Here is an 11,842-nt window from a genome sequence, read left to right as displayed (position 1 = left end):
ATAGGGAAAAAAAATACAACGTGTTTTTAATTTACTCATTAAAAAAAAAAATTTTAGATACAACTAATTCTTTTTAATAGTTGCACAATTTACTCGTTTTAACTTAGTCTTTTACCAGTGGTTGAAGCATACTCACTGTTGTGGCCTCTCCCGTTGCGGAGCACAGGCTCCGGACGCGCAGGCTCAGCGGCCATGGCTCACGGGCCCAGCCACTGGGCGGCATGTGGGATCTTCCCGGACTGGGGCACGAACCCATGTCCCCTGCATCGGCAGGTTGACTGTTAACCACTGCACCACCAGGGAAGCCCTGAAGTATACTCTTAAATGAGCAAACTTGCTTGTATTTCTATTTTTTCTATTTGCTGGACTTTTTTTTGAACAGTGTATATCATGGCCTTTGGGATATCAATGGCCACAATTCAGCAGTTCTGTTATAGAACATCCAGGGGAACAACAATGAAATCATTGTTTATTTGTTAATAGAGGGAGCTGGAAAAGTGATTTTTGGTAGACACTAAACAGGACTTAATATAATTTTATGTTAAGCAGATATATTTCATGAATAAAAGTGCTTAATGGAACACATGGGAAGGAGATTCTGTACAATACTCTTCCTTTTAAATTCTTAACCACTATATTTATTACTTCAACAATTTCTACCACTCCGTGTCTCAACCTACAGAGTATGCTATGGTCTTGGTGAGAGATTAATGAGAAAGCAGAAACGTGTCCTAGAATTTATAGTTACATTTTGAAAGTTTACAAAAGGTATTAAAATTTCTGAAGGATGATTTTGTTTAGAATGTTTAGAAAATTAATATATAATGTTGTCAAAACAAACCTGAAATTTAATAGTCATTTAAGTCATTGTTTTGATCTCATTCTCTTTGCTAGCTATTTTCATTTTGGACAATATCTGGGATGCGAGGGAGAGGGGGGGTTCTGTGAAGGGCTTGTCTAAGTGGGGGTGTGCAGGGGTGCGCAGAGAGGGTGTGTGAATGTCCAAGGAGATTTACTGGGTCAAAGAAGATGTGCACATGATTCCATGCTGTGCCCAGTACACAATGGTGACCAGAGTCCATCTGGACACTGCTTCTAGGAAGGCTTGCTCAGAGCACCCTTCTCATCAGGTTTTCTTGACCTCAATCTTAGGAAGTACACAAAATGCTTATTAAAACCTAAGTAAGTAAATTAATAGAATTTCATGTTTTATCCTTCATGTAAAATGAGAGAGGAGAAAAATATTTTTTCTTCAAACTATCTTCTTGTTCATCTTTTCCGTATTGTAACTAAGACAACTCACATGTATAATTCCACTTTTATAAGACATTGTACCTTATAAATGGCCTCATAATTGTGCTATAGATGTAAACGCTACAGAATTTGTCCAGGAGTGAGACAGTTATCTGGTTCCACATTCGTTACTGTTCCCTCTGCATTTTCCCACCTAAGCTGGGTTTTATAAAATGATCACCCTGCTCCAATCCTTCCTTCAGACCTCATTTCTCAGGTGAGTAACACTAATCACAACATTCCCATGGACGAAGGGAGAGTACACCAAGAACAGACGTGCCAATCCCAGCCCACGGTAGGGAGGGCTTTCTTCATGGTGTCGGCACTCTTGTCCTCATCCAGCTCTGAAGAGATCATACAAAATGAAACCCATGTTCAGATATGAGATTCATGTCTCAATCTTTTTTTTCCTTTGATATGCATGTAAATCTTTTTTTTTTTAATTGGGGTATAGTTGTTTTACAATGTTGTGTTAGTTTCTACTGTACAGTGAAGTGAGGTAGAGTTCTCTGTGCTACATAGCAGGTTCTCATTAGTTATCTCTTTTGTACATATTAGTGTTGTTAATCTTTACCAAGGTAATTTATTTATTGGTAATTTTTTTTAAAGTATCAAAGTTTCAAATCTATATAATAGTTTCATGGGAAGTATTTTTAAAGTACTTTAAAAACAGTACAATCCCTATTTTGCATGATCATTAAAGTCAGTAAAATATTTTAGTGCTTGTTTCCTTCCCTGAAGAATGCAGAATTTCAATCATTTTCAGTGAAAATAAGAATAAGGATTTCCCTGGTGGTACAGTGGTTAAGACTCTGCGCTCCCAAGGCAGGGGGCCCAGGTTCTATCCCTGGGAAGGGAACTAGATCCCACATGCATGCCACAACTAAGGAACTGGTGAGCTGCAACTAAGGAGCCCGCCTGCCTCAACTAAGACCCAGTGCAACCAAATAAATAAATTTTTTTTTAAAAAGAAAAATAATTGGTCTTAGCACTCATTTAAAAAATGGAGTTAGTAGACATCATTACAAAAATTTTTAAATCTGATGTATGAAGATACACAATTCTATATGTTTAAAAAGAAAATAAGATTCTTCTATAAAATAATAATTCTAATAACTGAACTTAGAATACTTAGAAACAAGTTAGAAGAGCATGCCTGATGCAGTATCAAAACTAATATAAGGCTTATGTAGTATTTTTTACTAAGTTCAGAAACATAAAGCACTTTTCCCATCCAGCACACACGGCCCTATATCAGTCAACGAACATTTCACTTATGCCGTTCCTACAAAGGAAAGCACTAGTGCTAAAAATTCCAGTGCTTATGAAATACATAAATATTTTGTTTTATTCCAGGGAATATTTTCTAAAATTCAGACAATGTAACAATGTGAAATAGAAATAAATTCCCTTATTTGAACTTCCTCTATTCTGATAAAGAAGTTTTTCTTATTTCTTTTTCAGAAGAGATCAAAGAACTAGCTGCCTTTTAGAGTCAAGTCATGACTGGCAGTTACCTACTTCGTTCATCCTCATCAGAAGTTTGCCTTCATTCCTTTTGCACGATTGTGATAGGTTACAGTCCTTTTATTGAGCGTGTGGCTTAGATCCTCTGTAGGGCCAGTGAGCCCCCTCCCCAGATCTGAGCAGGCAGGCAGAGATTCCCTTCAGCTCTACATTTGGCAGTCATTTCACACAAGGTGCAACGTTTACCAAAGAGAATTAGAAAGCTTTTCTCTACTTAAATATATTCTTGTTAAATAATGTGTTCTAGAAGAAAATAAATGTTTACCTTGCATGTTGATAAAATTGGGTAAAGTTAAATTTCAAGTCCTTCATTTGAAAGTAATCACCATTAAAGAATTGTTTAGCAGATCTGCTTAACCCTGGACGTGAACTCAACGATGGATTCACCAAAGACTAGGGAACAAAATCTCTCCAAGTATTGATAGTACATTAGGAATTTTCTCTCTCAGAAGGCACTATCTCGGCATAGTGTAAAGAATTCCCTCTTTTGATTCCCTGTGGGTCTTGGTTACATGGGCTCTGATTGTAACCATTAAACAAACCTCCTTGGATACTCAGCCTCTATTTTTATGCCTGACTGGAGGGAATAATGGCCCCGTAGCCACTGCAGCCTGCTGTGTGGTTGCTGGGAGAGTGGATTAGCTATGCCTGTTTTGGTTTTGAATGAATATACCCCCTGGCAAGCCATGCAGCCAAAATAGTTTGTTAGGTGGCACATTTATAGAACTGGTGGCTCACCCTTACAAACACCCTATATTCCTATGGGACTCAGATTTCTTTATTAAAAATGCACAGACATCAAAAATACTGAGCCACTATGCGCTACACCTGAAACTAATATAATATTATAAATCAGCTATACTTCAATAAAAAAGATGTGATATATATACAATCAAATATTATTCAGCCATGAGAAAGAAGTAAATTCTGCCATTTGTGACAACATGGATGAACCTGGAGGACATTATGCTAAGTGAAATATTGATAAGGCAGACAGAGAAACACAAATACTGTATGATATCACTTATCTGTGGAATCTAAAAAAGCCAAACTCATAGAAACAGAGAGTAGAATGGCAGTTAACAGGGGCTGGGGGTGAAGGAAATGGGGAGATGTGGGTCAAACTTTCAGTTATAAGCTGAAAAAGTTTGGGGGATCTAATGTATAGCGTGGTGATTATAATTAACAATGCTGTATTATATACTTGAAAGTTGCTAAGAGTAGATCTTAAATGTTCTCACCACAAAAAAGAAATGGTAAGTATGTGAGGTGATAGAGGTGTTAGCTCACACTATGGTGGTATATATATCATTTCACAATATATGTGTATCAAATCAACACGCTGTACATCTGAAACTTACACAATGTTATGTATCAATTATGTTTCAATAAAGCTGATAAAAGATTAAAAAAATGCACAGACATGGGAGCAGCACTCATAGCATAAGCCTGTCTTTCTTTTTTTTTTAATAGATTTTATTTATTTATTTATTTATTTATGGCTGCATTGGGTCTTCATTGCTGCGTGCGGGCTTTTCTCAAGTTGTGGCGAGCAGGGGCTACTCTTTGTTGCGGTGCATGGGCTTCTCATTGTGGTGGCGTCTCTTGTTATGGAGCACGGGCTCTAGGCACGTGGGCTCAGTAGCTGTGGCTCGTGGGCTCTAGAACACTGGCTCAGTAGTTGTGGCACATGGACTTAGTTGCTCCGTGGCATGTGGGATCTTCTCGGACCAGGGCTTGAACCCGTGTCCCCTGCATTGGCAGGCGGATTCTCAACCACTGCGCCACCAGGGAACCCCCAAGCCTGTCTTTCTTACTTCATTTCCTCTTTCTATCTTTTGAAAGAAGAGAAGAATGTAAGGACATGTCCACAAGCCTTTATGTCTTTCTGTTCCTATAACATCTCCAGGAAAATCAGACCAACTAGTTTATGTGAATAATCTACATCAGGAGATTAATAATCAGTGAGGCCAGCTGATTCTGAATTTTGTGCTCAATATATTACTCACAAAAAAGGTATTTGCCTGAAGTCTCTTTGCCCAGCTGGTGGGCTTCCCTGAGCTCTTCAGTAGAAATGAGTATATTCTCTGAACAGTCAGGGGCCGATGAGGGATATGGGCAGGGGAAAGGTGTGTGGTTTCTGCGGGGTCCCTGGAGTTCCAGCATCAAAAGTCCTGAGAACTTGGGGGAGGAGTCAGCCCCACTCAAGCCAAGGGTGGAGATAACCTAGGTTGTGGGGAATGAATTTTCAACTTGGTCCGTTATACTTAAAGCAGTTATGAGGATGGCCTTCTCTTCAAATGGAGGTTTGTATACCTAAAGGTCTGTTAATCATGTGCTGGAAGAAGAAACTAAGTCTCTAAATCTCTCTCAAGACAATACACTTCTACAAAATTAGACAGAGGGAGTAGTCAAAAATTATTTTGGAAAATTAGTAGCTGGAATAGTTAAAATTCCGATAGTACCAATTCTAGTAAAGAAGTACTTCAGTAAGTTTCCCCTGCTGCCATATGATGATTTTCCCAGAGATACTGGGTGAGTGGAATGAATTTCCTTAGCTAAAGGGAGTATATGTTCAATCCAATACATACCATACTAACTATATCAATATAATAGAGATAATTAATAATATATTTATGTATAAGGAACTCACCAATTTCCAGAGGAAGTTGAAAGGATTACATCTTCTTTTATTTTTCTCTATTAAGGGAGAAAGGAGTAGAAGTCTAATTTCATCTTTCCCTTTTTGTTTTTCACCCAGAAAATACAGTTTTTATTTCTTTCTGTATGTATGTATTTAGTTATTCTTGACTTCCCTCCAGATTCAAGTAGTTGATTTCTATTTTTTTACTTTGTTATTTTGTTTTCCCACTTCTTCTTAAGCCAGTCAGCAACTGTGGCTCTGTGATTTTTGCTTTGCTGTTGAATCTTTTCTAGAGATGAAGTGATGTAGGCTAGAGAATGTATCAACAACTCTGCAGACTTCCACTTAAGTTTGCCTTCTCTCAACACTTTTATTCACATATAAAAATATACCCAAACACATACACAAACACAAGCACTTATGGGAATTTTCTATTTAAGTAAACTGATTTGAGTACTTTTTAATTTATTAATTAATTTATTTTTTGAGTACTTTTTTAATTCAAGGAGTTCTTTTGTAATGAAAACACACATCCCTAGTTTATCTAGCAGCAATAAGAAAAGAAATGCAATCTTCTGGCCCAAGTACAAATTCTTCTTCATAAAATCTTTAAATATTCAATATCAATTCCTTTGCAATAAGTGATTTTTTCTCTCTGTTCTGGCTGTGTTTTAGTGCAAATACATTTGTTTCCTTTAGGTCCTAAAGTTTTCAACTGAAACATGTTTTGTTTTGTTTTTTCCCTTTTTTTTTCCAAAATTGTTTTGCCTATTTGAACCTGCATGGCAGCAGTTAAAAATGGCCTGCATCCGTAATGAAGAGACCTTTGAAGGCTCATAAAGCTTACTGATGTTTTTTGTTAGAAGAGGTCATAGATATTTAAGAGATTGCGAAAATGTTAAATTAAACTTCTCCCAGTTTGTCAAGGGCATACTTTTCTCTTGTAATCTAGATTCCTTATGCCTTCATTAGTTGTTGTTGTTTTGTTTTGTTTTAATTTATTTATTTGGTTGCACTGGGTCTTAGCTGCAGCATGCGGGATCTTTAGTTGCGGCATGTGAACTCTTAGTTGCAGCATGCAAACTCTTAGTTGTGGCATGCAAACTCTTAGTTGCAGCATGTGGGATTAGTTCCCTGACCAGGGTTCGAACCTGGGCCCCCTGCACTGGGTGCACGGAGTCTTAGCCACTGGACCACCTGGGAAGTCCCCAAAATGCAACAGTTTCTAATAAAATTGTTATAACAAATATATAAACAATACAACAATTATGGGACAAAGAAAAGGCAGTTCTAAGAAAGACGTTTATAGCTATAAATACCTATATGAAGGAAAAAAGAAATATCTCAAACAAGCAACCTTATTTTACACCTTAAGCAACTAGAAGAACAAAGTTAAGAAGGGAAATAACAAAGATCAGAGCAGAAATAAATGAAATACAGACTAAAAAGAAAGAAAAGAGAAAAGATCAATGAAACTAAGAGCAGTTTTTTGAAAAGACAAACAAAATAGACAAACCTTTAGCTAGACTTACCAAGAAAAGAAGACTCAAATAAAATTAGAAATTAAAGAGAAGACATTACAACTGATACTACACAAATACAAAAGATCCTAAGAAACTACTATGAACAATTATACACCAACAGATTGGACAACCTGGAAAAAATGGAGAAATTACTAGAAACATACAACCAACCAAGACTAAATTATGAAAAAATAGATAATATGAACAGACCAATTGCTAGTAAAGGAGACTGAATCAACAATAAAAAAAAAACTTCCCAACAAAGAAAATTCCAGGACCAGATAGCTTCACTGTTGAATTCTGATAAACATTTAAAGAACTAATACCAGTCCTTCTCAAACTCTCCCAAAAAATAGAAGACAAGAAAACACTTCCAACCTGCTGTATAAAAAAATAAAATAAAATTCAAAAAAAAAACCAAAACACTTCCAAACTTATTTTTCAAGGGTAACATTACCCTGATACCAAAGCCAGACAAGAACACTACAAGAAAAGAATATTACAAGTCATATCATTTATAAACATAGATGCAAAAATTCTCAACAATATATTAGTGAATCCTATTCGACAGTACATGAAAACAATTATTCAACATGATGAAATGGGATTTATTCCAGGGATACAGGATGGTTCAACATCTGCAAATCAATCAATAATACAATATGCTACATTAACAAAATGAAGGATAAAAATCACATGATCATCTCAATAGGACAGTCTTTTTAATAAATGGTGTTAGGAAAACTGGATTGTCATATGCAAAAGAATGAAATTGCACTCTTATCTTACACCATACAAAAAAATCAACTCAAAATGGATTAAAGACATGAACATAAGACCTGAAACTGTAAAACTTCTAGAAGAAATATAAAGAGTAAGCTCCTTGACATTGGTCTTGGCAATGATTTTCTGGATTTAACACCAAAAGCAAAGGCAACAAAAGCAAAGGTAACAAGTGGGATTATATAAAACTAAAAATCTTGTACTGTGCCCCTGTCAGAGAATAAGCCATTCCACATAAGTGAATTTTCCAGGAAACTAAAAATTGCAGTGTCAAAGACCTATTTTATTAATACATTTGAAATAAATATTCCTAAAATTTATTATATTTTTATTATATTTTTATTATATTTTTCTCCTTTTTTGGTAAATAATGAATGCAATTTTTAAATGAGGCAGAGAATCATTTGTTGGTTATGTGTCTCTGAAAAATTATCATCAAGTTTCTAGGAAAACAAAGCTAAGTCTTATACAGAAAACTACTGTACCTTAAGACAAAATATTTCAGTTCCTGGAACTCCCAACTGAATACCGCTAAAAAGTCAGAAGTCGGGACATCTCTGCTGGTCCAGTGGCTAAGACTCTGTGCTCCCAATGCAGGGGGCCCAGGTTCGACCCCTGGTCAGGGAACTAGATCCCACGTGTCACAACTAAGAGTTTGCATATTGCAACTAAAGATTCCGCATGCTGCAACTAAAGATCCTGCACACCATGATGAAGATCCCACACACAGCAACAAAGATCCCCTGTGTTGCAACTAAGACCCCACACAGCCAAATAAATAAATAAATAAATATTTTTTAAAAGGTCAGAAGTCATTTATCACAGAAGGTTTTTCTCCCATGGATAATTCTATAATCTGTTTATTCTATATATTCATTTTTTGTTTCATACCTTTCAACTTAGAGTTGTTATAAACTTGACAATAGTATTTCTGCTACTATTATACCAGTGAACCAAATGTGGGGAAAAAGTTTCTGCTCAGCAAAGGAAACCATCAACAAAATGAAAACGCAACCTATGGAATGCGAGAACATATTTCAAACCACATAACTGTTGCAAGATTAATATCCAAAATATACAAGGAACTCATACAACTTAATAGCAAAAAACCTACAAACAACCCAATTAAAATATGGGCAAAAGATTGAAATAGAGTTTTTCCAGAGAAGACATACGAATGGCTAACAGGCACATAAAACGGGGCTTAACATCACTAAGCATCAGAGAAATGCAAATCAAAACTGCAACATTACCTCACACCACTATTAATGAAAAGGCAAGTGATAATAGGTGTTGGCAAGGATGTGGAGAAAAGGGAATCTGCTGTCCTCAACCTGCAAGAACCTGTTATAATAAGCTCTTGTGACCTCTTGTTGTAAGTGCTGGCCAGATGTCCATGACCAGGGCCATCAACCGAGCCCAGACACTCTGGTCAGCAAGAATCACAGCAGAAATCATGTATGACTTGTCACAGTCCCAAGAGGAATTACAGGAGTACTGCAGACATGATGAACTCACTTATGTGACCCTTGTCTCAGATAAAGGAGGAAGCCAAGTCAAGGTTAAATCTTTTGAGAAGGAATGGCTAACAGAGAAATGAGTGCTGGAGTCCAATCTCGTGGTCCATGTTGGGCAGAAACTGAGGACTAAAGTCAGTGATGGAAGTGTTACTAAACTTAGATTTGGCTGCTTGCTGCTTGAAAGCCAATACTCAAGAGACAAGTATTGGTAGAAAGGAAAGGTTGCTTTATTTAGGAGGCCCAGCAATCCTGGGAAGAAGGTGGACTCATGTCCCAAAGAACCAACTCCCAACTGCCAATCAAGGGGCATGAGATTTTAAAGGGAAGTTTCAGGAGTTATAAGTGGAGGGAGTGGGCTACATGCAGAACAGCACAGTCAACTCTGACAATCAACTTGAATTTGGTCATGTGGTGGTCTGATCAGTGTCATCTTGATTGTTTTAAGTACAGTTAATCTTCAGTTCCAGGGTCTGTTTGTTCCCATTTCCTTGAGGCCAGTTCTTGGAATTGTGTAAGATGGAGCAGTTTATGTCATGGCTACAGTCTGATCATCATGCAGTTAACTTCTTCCACCTGGTTGGGGTTTCTGTATCTGCAAAACAGCTCAAAGTACATGGCTCAGAATATTACCTATAGCCCTTGAGGAGGAACTAGAGGTCCTTGACTTTGTTTAATGACTAAACTAATATTATTTTGTCTTATTTGACTGCTTTTCTTTGCTTCTGCATTTTTCTCACTTCTCTGACTAAATTAATTCTTTGGCTAAAGTTTTTCTACAGACAAGAGGCAAGTGGAGGACGTGGGAGGCAGGTGTCACAGGAAGGCCCCTTTGGCCCTGCTCGATTACAAAAGGACTATCAGAGAAATTTCTGAAAATCTTGCAGTACAAAATCTGAAGGGGTCATTTTCAAATGCTTCAGGCTTGTTGAAATCCATGAAGCAACATTTGTTCATATCATGAGTGTGATAGTCCCAGAGAAGCTGTCAGCCAACACTAGGGGATGGTATGAAACTCAGATAAAAACACTTCATACCTGCCTTGCCAACTTACATCAGAAAAGCAGTGAAATTGAAATTTTGGCTGTGGATCTACCCAAAGAAACAATCTTACAGTTTTTATCATTAGAGTGGGATGCTGATGAACAGGCATTTAACACAACTGTGAAGTAGCTGCTGTCATGCTTGTCAAAATAAAGATACCTCAAATTAGTCTGTGATGAAATTTATAACATCAAAGTAGAAAAAAAGGTGTCTGTGCTATTCCTGTATAGCTACAGCGATGAATACTACAGAAACTTATTTTAATTCTCAAGAATGATCATTACACTGTTCAAAAAGACAGGAGCTTATACTATATAGTGTTGTACATTCATTGTAATTTAAAATTAACTTTACATTCTAAGAAGCTGTCCTACAAAGTAAGTTGTAAGTTTTTCATGTGTAATATATTATACATTTATCTTTCTGAACACAATAAATGCTTTCATATTTAAAAAAGGGAACTCTTATGTGCACATGATGGGAATGTAAACTGGTACAGCCACAGTGGAAAACAGTTTTTGAGGTTCCTCAAAAAATTAAAATAGAACTACCATATGATCTAGCAATCCCACGTCTGAGTATATATCCGAAGGAAACAAAACCATTATCTCAAAGAGATAGCTGTACTCCCATGTTCATTGCAGCATTATTCACAATAACCAAGGTATGAAAACAAAGTATGTGTCTGTCAGTGGAAGAATAATCAAGAAATTATTAGATACACTTACAGACACAAACACACACACACACACACACACACACACACACACACACACAAAGAGGACTATTACTCAGCCTTAAAGAAAAAGGAAATCCTGTCATTTTTGACAATGTGGATAACCTGGAAGGCATTATGCTAAATGAAATAAGCCAGACAAAGACAAACACTGTATGGTATTGAAATGGAGCAGGACCCTATGGTATATGCCCCCCATGTCCTCAGCCTGCCTTTTGTCTGTGGAAAAACTTTAGACAAACAATAAGTTTAATCAGAGAAGTGAGAAAATGCAGAAACAAAGGACAAGAGTCAAAGGAGACCAAATAATAATAGTTTAATCATTAAGCAGAGTCAAGGACCTTTAGTTCCTTCTCAAGGGCTGTAGATAATATTCTGAGCCATATCCTGTGAGCTGTCTTATAGATACTGAAACCCACACCAGGTGGAGAAGTTAACTTCGTGATGACCAGACTGTAGCCATGACATAAGCTGCCACAATTCCGAGAACTGGCCTCAAGGAATGGAAACAAACCTACCCTGGAGATAAAGATTAATTGTACTTAAAACAATCAAGATGACGCTGATCAGACCACCGATGACCAATTTCAAGATGACTGTCAGAGCTGACTGTGCTATTTCTGCATGTAGTCCCCTCTCTCTGTCTATAAAAGCTCTTCCCCCTGATTTTCAGTGGGGGTGAGTTGGCCTATGGACAGGCATCCGCCCTCCTACACACTTGCTGGCATCCAAAATAAAGCAAACTTTCCTTTCCACCAAACTTGCCTCTTTATTG

The 11,842-nt window shown here is 37.1% G+C and overlaps 1 pseudogene; it reads left to right on the top strand.

Moving 5' to 3' along the window:
• Positions 1-9,160: 9,160 nt before the first annotated feature.
• Positions 9,161-10,595, top strand: LOC103076702 (eukaryotic translation initiation factor 2-alpha kinase 4-like; annotated as a pseudogene).
• Positions 10,596-11,842: the final 1,247 nt, after the last annotated feature.

The sequence above is a fragment of the Lipotes vexillifer genome, unplaced genomic scaffold (assembly GCF_000442215.2).
Source record: "Lipotes vexillifer unplaced genomic scaffold, Lipotes_vexillifer_v1.1 scaffold851, whole genome shotgun sequence".
Classification (NCBI taxonomy): domain Eukaryota; kingdom Metazoa; phylum Chordata; class Mammalia; order Artiodactyla; family Lipotidae; genus Lipotes; species Lipotes vexillifer.
The sequence above is the reverse complement of the archived record's forward strand: the minus strand, read 5'-3'. Positions and strand labels throughout refer to the sequence as shown.